The sequence below is a fragment of the Sinocyclocheilus anshuiensis genome, unplaced genomic scaffold (assembly GCF_001515605.1).
Source record: "Sinocyclocheilus anshuiensis isolate Anshui unplaced genomic scaffold, SAMN03320099.WGS_v1.1 scaffold1237, whole genome shotgun sequence".
NCBI lineage: Eukaryota > Metazoa > Chordata > Actinopteri > Cypriniformes > Cyprinidae > Sinocyclocheilus > Sinocyclocheilus anshuiensis.
This window is the reverse complement of record NW_015553581.1, coordinates 1,593,530-1,605,659: the sequence shown is the minus strand read 5'-3', so window position 1 is coordinate 1,605,659 and position 12,130 is coordinate 1,593,530.

Here is a 12,130-nt window from a genome sequence, read left to right as displayed (position 1 = left end):
GGAACGAAGCTCTAAATGTGTCAAAGTCTGACACAGAACATTTATTTATACCTGGAGCATCATGCGGCTACAGTGTTCTTTGTAATCTGAGAAACCGCTGATGTCGATACTATCTTCAGGCTGAAAAAGGAGGAAGACAAAAAGAAAAATGAGGTTAGCACCTCCTACACTCATAGGAATAGCTTATTGTTAGTGCAAGGTATGAATTTGAATAGACTGGTGATGAACAATATTACAAAAAGCTCCTTTGATCCTCTGGTGAGCATTCTGACAAGCACAGCTGAGCAAACTTTATGCCTTTACATGTGCAAAATCTTGGTTCATGTGTTCTCAACACAAAGAAGCATATATCTAAGAAAGAATTTGTAGGTTACTCATGCAGAGGAACCACTTTCATGAATTAATAATGGCTCCTCTTATTACAGAGAGTAATGTGATATCCTCTCTGTGTGCTCTGAATGAGGTTTATTGCAGGAGAGTGAAAAATAATACAATAGTTGCTCAGATTGACTTATATAGATACTGAGAACTATATACCTTAAAATCTTCTTTTATGTGACTTCCTGAAAATTGCAAAAACACAGTGTACATCCTTTTTCTTGTAACCCTAGCCTGAGTATCTGCTGCTCAGACAAAGCCTGTTTGAATGTGAACAGAATTAAGAGGATTTTTTAGTTCTTGATTTATCAATTTCACGTCTCTGTGACTACATGTATCTGTTTACAAAAGTGCCTTCAAATTAAAACATGACTGCACAGGGATCACTTTACTTCAGAAGTAAGACTTTTACTCTTAATGTGTGTAGAATATTAAATTTCACTGTTTCATGTTTTGCTTCCAGCTTTCCTCTGGCATGTATTGTTATTACAACCAAACAACTTTAAAAAAAAAAGTATGTCATTAGTCTTATATATTGCTTGGTAAATTATTTCTTCATTCTACAGATAAATATTGACTCCATATGTCTACTGTCATTTTATAAACTCAGTCAACTTTAATGTTAACTTTTACTTTACTCTAAAGATGGGATAAGTTTTTATGCTAGCCCCTAGTGGTTGTAAAAGGTAAACGAGACACATGGCATAATCCGAATAAACAGTCCATTTAACAATTTGACCAGCAGATGGCAGAAAAACCTTTTGGCAGAATTTTTCATTCAGAGTAGTAAATGTTTGTTTCAAGTTTACTGCATGGTTAATTGTCATGGAATATGCAAATCCAATCAAGTTAATTTTCTAAATTTCTGTTAATTTCCCAAAAAGATTTGAATAAACATCTCCCTTGTACATCTCAGAATTGAATAGCACTATTGACATTGCTGGTGTTTGATTTGTTCTGTTACCGTAACTGTGACTGGATGAACCTGTTTCCTCATCTGCTTGACTGTTAAATTAGGGCACTTTAAGCAGGTCATTTATTTACAGACAGAACAAATCAGAAGTCTATATGCTAATAGCATCTGACTGATTACCACATGGTGGAATTTGTAGCACTGGTGCGGTATTTATTTATGATCTGTCCATGTTTGCAACTAATGAATGTAGCTGAAAAATATTGCACTTAAAGTTTAAGTCAGACAGCTTGGTATCAAAGGCCTAGGTTTATGACAAAAATACATTATTAATTGACAGACCAAAAAAAAAACAATTCATACTTTTTCTTCTTCTTCTTCTCTTTCCATACAGCAGATATTTGTTTATTTGGGCCAGACGTGCAGTTCAGAGCACAGCTTTCAGCCTGATGGTCAGATTCCCAGCTGCTGGTGAACCAATGCATGATGACCCCTTTACCCCCTTCTTCAGCGAGAACAATGCTGGAAAACGTGTCCAGCAGCGAGCCTCCTTTATTGATCTGAAAACTTCTGTTATTGGTATGTCAGTCTTCAAAGTGATAGATATCAGCCAATCAGTGATTCCTGTGTGTCACTTTAGATAGCACAATCAGACTGATTTTGCAAAGGCAAACTGTTGCAACTAGCTTAAGAGAGTGTAATTGTTATTCTACTTCACCAAAAAGATAAATATTTAGCAAATTCTGGATACATGTTTCTGAAGATAACTGTATATCCATTGTGCATTGTGGCAAAAACACCACTAGGGGACAGTATAAATCATGCTGTTTAGAGAAGCGTCTCAAATGTGTTGAGAAGAATATTTTCATATATTATGCATAATATATATGATTTTTGTAAGACAACTTATTTATTTGAAATAACTGAATATTTCTTAAAGAAATCAACTGAAAGTGAAAATGTGTGACTGCATGTAGACCCAAATTTACAATGTTAAAAACTGCATGGATATTAAGACATTAAAAAGAAATAAAGTGACCACTATATGGATTGTGGGTTGATGAATAAATAAATATCGCAATATGATACAAATTACAGTACACAGAAATTGGGAAATTGGCTATATATATATATATATATACAGTATCTCAAGTGAGTACACAACTTGACTTGACTTATCCTTTGAAATAATTTTCAATTTTTTCTCTTATTTTCACATCCATGCTCATATATATTCTTTAGTGCTGTATATGTGCAAACACATAATAATCCTGTTTCCAGGTTTACATTCTGCTAGAATATGTGTTTATAATATTTATATACAGCTGATGAAATTAGGCAAAGAATCCACTAAGCAGTGGCCAACAGGTCTCAGACCATCGCAAAGAAATATGTTGGCTAACAGATTTACAGCTATCAAGGTCAGCAAGCCCAAAGTGAAGTCATACATCTTTCAATGTCCTAATTAATCACTAGAGTGACCTTAACCCTGTAGTTCAAACACACACAGAGGAATGAATTACACTTTGATTAAGGTTTGCACAGTTACGTCCTCACCAACAACCCTGGGTGTCATGCTTACAGTGTATTTGATTGTCTTTCATGTATTACCTTTTTACTGGTTATTTTTAGTAGCCTATACTTTTCCAAAAGAGAATATGAAAGGCTTTTAGTTATTTTTGAAAAGATGCATTACATTTTCTGCACACCTATGAGCATTAACTCTCTTTATAATCTGTTTTGTGTCTTTTGCGGAAATGGACTTCACTAGGGTGATATATATTAGCAGAGTAAAACCAGTCATAAATAATGGAAAATTTAGAGTAGGAAAAAATGTCACTTATTTACAATACGCTGAAACAGGCTGTGTGATTAAGAAATTATATTTCTTATGTAATCTAATTAAGAATATTTCCTATGCTGGATTTAGATGGAGCCCCTGGGAGCAACTAAAACACAAATGGTGTGAAACTGGCAATGGCATTCAGCTGTTAGCTGATTACATTGATTCCATTTATTTGTGACCGTTTTCCAGTCACTTCACTCCTGAAGGTGAGTATTTCATCTCTATATAAACACGTTGGACTCAGAGCCCTTCTGTAAGCTTTGAATCTCACTAAGAATGCAGATTGGAATTCGCAAAGCGTTTTGGGATAATCAATACTGACATGGATCAATGCAAATAATTATTGATTTAATTAATTAACACACTCCACTTTCCTATCATTCACTTATGCAATTAGAATATGAAATGCCAACATAGCATATTTAGTAAAAATATATTTACACATCATCTATCTGAGAGCTGTAATTGGGAAATTTGAATAAAAAATGTGGAGACAACTGTGGTCTTGATCTAAAAACTCTTCAGCAGCCCAAAAAGACACCGTTAGTGTGGAATTCAGATTCTTTGATACAGGTTTTGGATCTTCTGAATCTTAAACATGCCAGTCGTCAGCTTGTTGCTTTCTGTTTTGTATGTTTGCAGTGAACAGAAAGCAAAATCTATGGTTGACACTCTCTTCCCACCTGACAGGGAACCCTCTGAGAACTAATACTAATATTCTATAAAGGTTCTGTCAAAATTACAAAGAAAATATTCTTACAGTAATGTTAATGTTAAATTTTGACAATAAATTAAAAGATAACTTGAAAACTATTTGAATTGAAAAATTCAGATTTTTTCCCACAATTCGGAGAAAAAAAGTCAGTAATTGTATATTCAGAATTGCAAGAAAATTGCAAAATTCTGAGTTTGTTTATATCTCACAATTCTCAGAGCTTATATGAAAAAAGTCTGAATTGTGATATAAAAAGTTGCACATTACCTTTTTGATGTTTTTATTCTGTGGAGCTCCTTTATTTCCACGATTTAATGAATTAGCTGTTTAGTTTTATAGTTTAGCACTAGAGTTTATAGCATCGTTCAGAAGAGAACATTCACATGATGTTTGCATAATGAATTGAAAATGAACGTTCATATAACCAAGGAAAATATTTTAAAATATTACAAAAATGGTTATTTTGGCTTTTGAGATAGTGGCTACATGAGGAATAATCTCAATCTGGGTTGTTAGGCTCGAGACATCTGTTCTTGATGTGAGTTTTTGTGTATGCGATTTAAGGGTTATGGTTTTGACCGTTTCTATGGTCAATTACGAATGGATTTACAGAATTTGTAACATGGTTTAATCCTGTGACAGTTAAAGCACGCTGGTAATTTATTGGCCATGTTAAGGTTTGATAGGGTCTAATTGGTGGATTAAGGCCTTTTAAAACAGATTAAGACTGATGGGATTATGTGGCTGTGAGGGAGATGAGTTAAAACAGGAGACACAGCACGAGTTAGGGGTGTCAGTGGCAGGGGGAATTAGTTGATTAAAGCAGCCCAGGAGGAGGCGTAGGGTCATGATTTATTCCTGCTAGTGGGTGGTGGAACATTTGTGTATTCTTCAACACTGTTGTCAGAGCGAGAGTGAAAAGTCTTCATCAATTTGTACCCATTATCATGTCAATAGACTAAGAAGGGTTGGGCATAAACACATGCACTCACACACACTTCTGTTCCCTCCATCTCTGTGAGTTTCTGAAATAATTCAGTCTGATATGGGATTCTATCCCTGGCCAACATTCTCTCTCTCACACACACACACACTCACTCACACTCACACTCACACTCACACTCACTCACTCCAGAGTCCTTTTACCATAAACCTTATTCATTTTCCTGAAACAGTGACACAAACAAGCCCTCATGTTGATTAAATGGATGGACAGCATTGGAACACCAGGACTTTGAACACTACTGTTGCTTATTTTAGCAGAAAACGAGTAATATTATGTAACAACGTGGGTTTATCTAAAAACACCAAATGTATTGCAAATGTTTCTGCACTTAATCTACAAATCGTTCTTACACTCAAGGTCACAAGTAAAAATGCTCACTTCATATTTGCTCATTTCAAGGATTTCAAAGGACATTTTCATGCTAAATTTAATCAGAGAAACAGAAATAAACATTTCTAGATATGCAAAACCGAGAAAAATACTTGAAAAGCAATTGAATCCTTAATCAAAGTGCATTTTAGCCAAATTCTGAACTTAATCTCCTGGTCTCTATTACTGACACTTTATATAATAAAAGACAGATTATATATTCTATAACGCTGGCTATGCTGAGAGCCTTTAATACCTCATGCGCACTTAAAGTTCTCTGTGATTTGTTTTCATTGACCTGTAAACAATACCAGGTGTTAAAATGTCAAGCATTTCAAAAGACAAATGACAGTCTGTCCTTTGATGCTTATCCATTGAGGACTTCTGCACCTACCCAGGGCCCATTGAAGAGTCACACTGCAGTATGGCTCTTTACCAACGCAAACAGCATAAACAAACAAACTCAGAGACACAAGTACGCAAGATTATATTTGTGGGTGAGGCCGTGTGATTTCATAGCACATTCATTGTCATTTAATTCTTTATCCAAAGACCATTTTAGATGATCTAACTGCTGCTGAATAAACTTGAATGAATGAATAGAAATTAATCCCCATTCAAGTTTTCTTTGTGTCTGGAAAAAAGAAAGAAAAACTGTTGATATTGTACGTATATATTAATCAAACAAAGGACTGTTCGACTATTATATTATATATTATATTATACTACATTAAATACTGAATTATTAGAATGAATTAATAGTGAATTTTGTTATTTGTAGCTCAAACAGTGTGGTGCTACATTATCAAGGTCAAAGGTTTGATTTTTAAACCAGTAAAACGTGTACTTGAAATGTATTGTGAGTCACTTTGGGGCATCTGTCTAATGTTTAAATGCAAATCCATGTCTTGGTATTTCAGTTGCATATAGGTTCCAATTCAGTTGTATTTGCATTGTACATGCTTTATGCTAAATGTTTTGTGTTGCTAAAATGCATTAAACTAGGCATTAATCAGTGCTTGCAAAGGACATATTAATCATTCTATAGGAACAGCAGGACATTTAACTAATGCATGACCAGATGTACACTTTAGCAGTGCTGCAGTGTTTTAATTAGTCCAATTGCAGCAAATGTCCAACCCTCCTTCCACACCACAGAATTTAAGGGTTAAGCAGCCTGATAAATGGCGTCTTCCATTGAATACAGGCTTTTGGCTGTACTGGGGCTCATTTTGGCCGCGTTCCCCCCCACCCTCCTCCTCCTCCCTCGTGTCTCTCTGGGGTCAGTCAGTGAGACGATAATTGAGAGATTCCCAAACAGTAATCTCTTATCTGCCTGATTGACCTCAAGTCCTATTCAGTAGAAAGCACCCAAGTGACATCTGTTGACTCTGCTTGAAAAGGACATCGCAGGCTGCATTTGTTTAAGTGGCTGTACACCCTTTGTGATGGCAGTGTCCCCTGCATCTATAAAAATGATGAGCAGTTAAACACTCCAGCTTGTTTTCAGAGGTGGCATTAGCTTGTCTTGATGCTAAGTGGGCAATTCACAAGGAAACTAATCGAGTCACACTTTATACAAAGAAATCTTCACATTTATCAGGCACATAAGTGTGATATAAGTGTGAATAACAAATTGAAAATGGTTGGTATAGTGTGCTTTAGCATAATGGTCGCATTTTAGAATGCGTGCGCCTACAAATGTGAGAGACACCTGATGTATGACCTTCCCAGTTTTGACTCCAAACGTGTTGCAACCGTACCTCAATAAATCATCCATCTTAATCAAAGTAGAACCCTCCTTCATCACTAAAGCAGAGCAGCGAGTCCAACTCCACTACACAATGCGGCATAATGGAACTATTTATTTCCATAATGCCGCATTGTCACTGTGATGTTGTGCCCTCGGGACGATGACGGAGAGGTGAGGAAGTGCTAGAACAGAAAGGGTGGGGGGGTCTAATTAGCGAATGAAATTTCATGTTGGGCTCCATAGGAGATAAATTAGCTTTTGACAGCTCCTCCCTTTCAGCTTGTCAGAACCTCTGACAGAACGGCCAGTTAACGGAGTGCTAATTCCTCTTTTAGGCCCCACCGCTTCGGACTGCTGTACACAACCAAGACCATTTCCTAAATGGGATGCTGCTATATGTTGCGGTGGCAACATGCAACTTTACATAGATGTGGTTATACCAACCTGATCTTATGCAGAAAATGTAACTATTTTAGGAGGTGCCAATTTTGTATGAATCTGTACAATTTGAGTTGTACAAAAACACAGAGTAAGCTTAATGAAGGTCCACCTCTAAACTTAACCAGCACTGGGAGTAACCATCATGGGTGTCCACATATTCACTTTTTCTAAATTTCTAAATTGCCTAAAATGTCTGGGATTTGGCTTTGATGTGCTGTCTACAGTCCTCAAAATTTATATGTGCACGTATTTGCATTGCTTTGACTGTTCTCTGTAGATTCTAATTTCTTGCGCTCCATGATTGGTTGATTATGTACAATGCCTGCATGCTATTGGTCAAACTACTTTTCATTCATTACCTTCAGCAAGTATGAAAACAATAGGAAAGCTTAATTCCGGTACAGGTCAGCTTATTATCCGCAAAGTCATTTTGAGTGTAGTGATGACTGTTGATGATTCAACTTATTAGGAAACTTAAAATTTACATTGTCCACGTTGAAAAAAATCGGAACTAGAAAATCTAATTTAAACCTGAAAATAAACGTGAGGTTTATTTTTAAATAATTTACACTTTAAAAAAAAGAAAAAATAAAAAAAAGAAAGAAATGTAATTACTGAAAACTAATAAATATTTAAAATTCTGCACTATTTTATATCACTAATCATAAACTTGTAACACTGATTACGTGAACACATATAATGTATGTTAATTATACATGTACATAATTATATGAATTTTTAACTTTAACCTTTATATATATATATATATATATACATATTTAAACTTCCCATTAAATTTGCAATGGGAAAAAATATTACATTTGAAAAATGCAGCATTTTCACTAGTGTTTCCAACACCCAAGGTCAGTAATGGGCAAGATACTAAATTATTCACAAGCCAGATTTGTTTCTGGATGAGAATATGCTTTCTTGGACCCTTTATGTGCCCCCTGACTTGATCCCCCATTGATCATCACCCATTTAAATACACCTTGCAGCCGATGCAGTCACTCTGCAAATTGGCATAGATTTGCAAAGCAAATATTACATTTTAACGACAACCTTCCAAACAAACACAGAGATTTAATGTGCACATGTCATTATCTAAGAGAATATTTTAATGAATTCCTGATGGAAATCAGATGCTGTAATTTATGAATGACATGTTTATGATATAAAAGCACAGACATAATCAGTATATAAAGGAATCGCAGGCTGTACGTAGATGGTATTTGTTTAAGGGTTATTTTATACAATACAACGGCTGTTGGTGTAGACACATTTTTATTGGAATTAAAAGGTATTAGTTTTTGTAGTGTTGCTTTCTATTATTCTGTCTGAAGATATGCAAATCTCATCGTAGTCTTTTTAAGCAAACAGTACTTTGCATGTGAGCCAAGGTATCGGTCCGCAATTCAGAAAGGTGAGGTGGGTGGTTTTGAATTATAGCTGTGCGGTCTGAGGACTGTCTGATTAAAAAACATATAGTCTATTGGTGGGTGGGGCTGCTTATCCTATAGCAGGATTAGGTGCAACCATTTGGACAAGCAGGGCTAATTGAACTGTCATATTTAATTTGCTCACCTCTGACAGCCGCACACACATACAGCCCTGGATGAATCTGTGAGCTGACTAGGATGGTCCTTGAAGATAAACACAGAGGCTGATTAGATGTAGTAGTTATCCATCATGCCTGTCCTGTTATATATCTCCAGACTGACCAAACACACACATAGCTGTACACAAAGGGCACAGCAATGTTGTTTGATTTTTGCTTTGCTAATTAAATTCCATCCTGACAAATAAAAATACGGCTATACTTTGGAAGTTATTACATTGTGGTTCAGAAATCTGGAATGATATCCCATAAATTATTGTGGCTCAGGAGCAATAAGGGCCCTAAAGGAATGTTCTGATTAAACCTTTTTAATATTTGCCTAGGGCACATCACCTTATATCTCTGGAAGGAATAAGATGAACATTCATTCATTCCTTTCCTTTTTTTTTTTTCTTTTACAAAATGTATAATCTCATTGCCATTTTTCTTTCTTTCTTGACATATTTTAATGAAAGGTATAATCTCATAATTGATGTTGCGCTTTATTTTTTTTATTTATGAAATCACTGGTATTGCACTTTTTTAATGAAATGTTATAATCTCATAATTAGTATTGCATTTGTTGGTTTGTTTAATTATTTATTTAATTAAATATATTATCTTACAGTTGGTATTGCACTTTATTTATTTAGTTATTTTTTATGAAATGCATAATCAGATAATTGATCATGCATTTAATTATTCATTTAGTTGTTTTTTATTAAATGTATAATCTTATAATTGGTATTTCACTTGAGTTTTTTTTATTAAATGCATAATCTCATCATTAATATTCATTTATTTATTCATTCTTTCATTTTTATATATTTTTGTGTCTTTCTGTGTGCATATGTCCCAGCAAGAGAACCACCCACGATGCACCACCAGCTCCTGATGTTGCCACCATTTTTTCCGGAGCAGCAGATGTTTGTAGCAACTCCGCCGGACTAATTATCCTCTTTGTGTAGTACGTGCACGTGTTTGTATTCAACTTTCTGTTATGCTTTAACTCCACAACGGTAGGATTTAGCAGTAATTATCCAAAAAACACACCCCTCTTGCCTCTGCCATTGTCTTGATGTCTGGGCAACATAGCCATCATTAATCAAATGATTCAATGCAGGCCTCAACTGGTTAACCTGCACCGCCCAGCCCTGGTTACTGAGGAAGTTTTCAATTCCCTCTGGTCAATCACAAGGACACAAGAGTGCAACAATGGGCTGGTTATGAATGGAAATGAAAATAAGATGCAACTATTCAGTGGATTCCAGCAGTGCAAAGTTAAGTTTTGGTAGGTCTGGACAAAGAGTTAACTTTGGCTGGAATTGGAAATTAGACAGCACACAGGTTATTTCCTTAGCTTTCATACTGAAACCTACACAAGCACAACACATTGCTATTTTTTACATCTGACCTAGAGCAAGAGGTCAGACAGTTACGAAAGGGGCAGCCCATGTCACCATGTTGCATTTGTGTATGAATAGCTGTTCGTTCAATAGCTCTTTTACAGTCTCTTGAATACAAGTGTTGGCTCCCTTCTGGACAGTCAGAATGCAGTGCATGCACTTTTGGCAGGCTTGTTAGGCATCTGTGGTCACCTTTTTTAGAAAGAGGACATTTATTTGTAGATTTACTTTGTCTTGCAAAAATGTTACAATTTCACTTCTCTTATTTTACTGAATTAGGAATCTTACACTGAAATTGAGTTCTCTGTAATAAATCTATAATATAATATAACATTTCAGAGTATTAAAATGTATTAAAATCAAATCATTTTTATCACACATTTTAAACAAAAAATATTTGTAACAAAAAAATGTATTCAATTAAAAATAAACATTGCATAGTTATTCAGTCATCAGATTTGTAAAGGCGCATTTAGCAGCACTAATCACTTTAGGTCTTTTGTGCATTCACACATGCACACATTCAGATGTGATTCTGGCCCATTCTTCCAGTCAGTTTTCAAATAGTATCTAAGTTTCAGAAACCTGCTCATATGAGTTTTCACGTGGTTCTTTTGAGTAATGGCTTCTTTTGTCTCACTCTTTTATATAGGCCAGTTCTTTGCACAGAGAGTTGAAAATTTTGAGGGGCCACTATTTAAGCACTTAATTCACTACATTAATTTAGTTATTAATATTATTTTTGTAACATGTTTTGTAACAAATTCTTTTAAATTGAATAAAAACTGTTCGAAATGTATCTTTTTCTTTTAAATGCAGTTTCATTATGTCCTCAACCTGACAAAATGGTCCTTATTTTATTGCAGAAGTTAAAACGAGTGCGGTCCTTTTCCATTTTTAACATAATGTTGCATTAAAGCAATTATTTGTATTCATTATTTTATTAATTGTCACAAATGGTCACACAATTTGATCATATTTAGACTTTATAATAATATTAGATTTGATAAATAAGAAGATTGAGTGCTTCAAAAAATATATATTTAAATTGATTGGAGAGAGGAAACAAATGAGGAGAAAAAGAAAATCACAATAATTTTCCCATTTCCCCCATTAATTTGGAGAATTTTATTAGTTATTGGAATTTTATTTTTTTAAAAGTAATGTTTCTAAAATACCATATTTCAGTATGAAGTACACAAACAAATGAAATCATGTTAAAATTCTCATATAATTAATTTCTATTACTTTGTAAGATGGATGATGATGACATGAAAAGTAAGCCACTATTGCGTTTATTAAAAGAGGATCCACACAACTGCAACGTTTTTTCATCAAATAGCACTTTTGAGCTGTTGGAGGCTAATATATGAATTTGTATCACTTGGTCGCTCCTAGTATTGGTCATTTTCAAAAAAAGAAAGCTGATTACTTCTAAATATTTGCATTATGCGCCCGGTTTTTTCCCCAGAAATGAAAGAAAAGAAAGGCAAATCTGTTTATTATCCGTTCCGCTGCACAGACCCTAGCACTGTTAATGATTGACAGGTAGAAGCCTAATAATTGACCTTTATCTTCCTAATGAACTGAGATTAACTATAACCTCAAGGTCTTGTCTGGGAACATACTAACAGTGCTGGGTGCATTACCTGACTTCCCATGAGACAAACTATTCACAGAAAAATCACCATTTAAAACAGCGATGC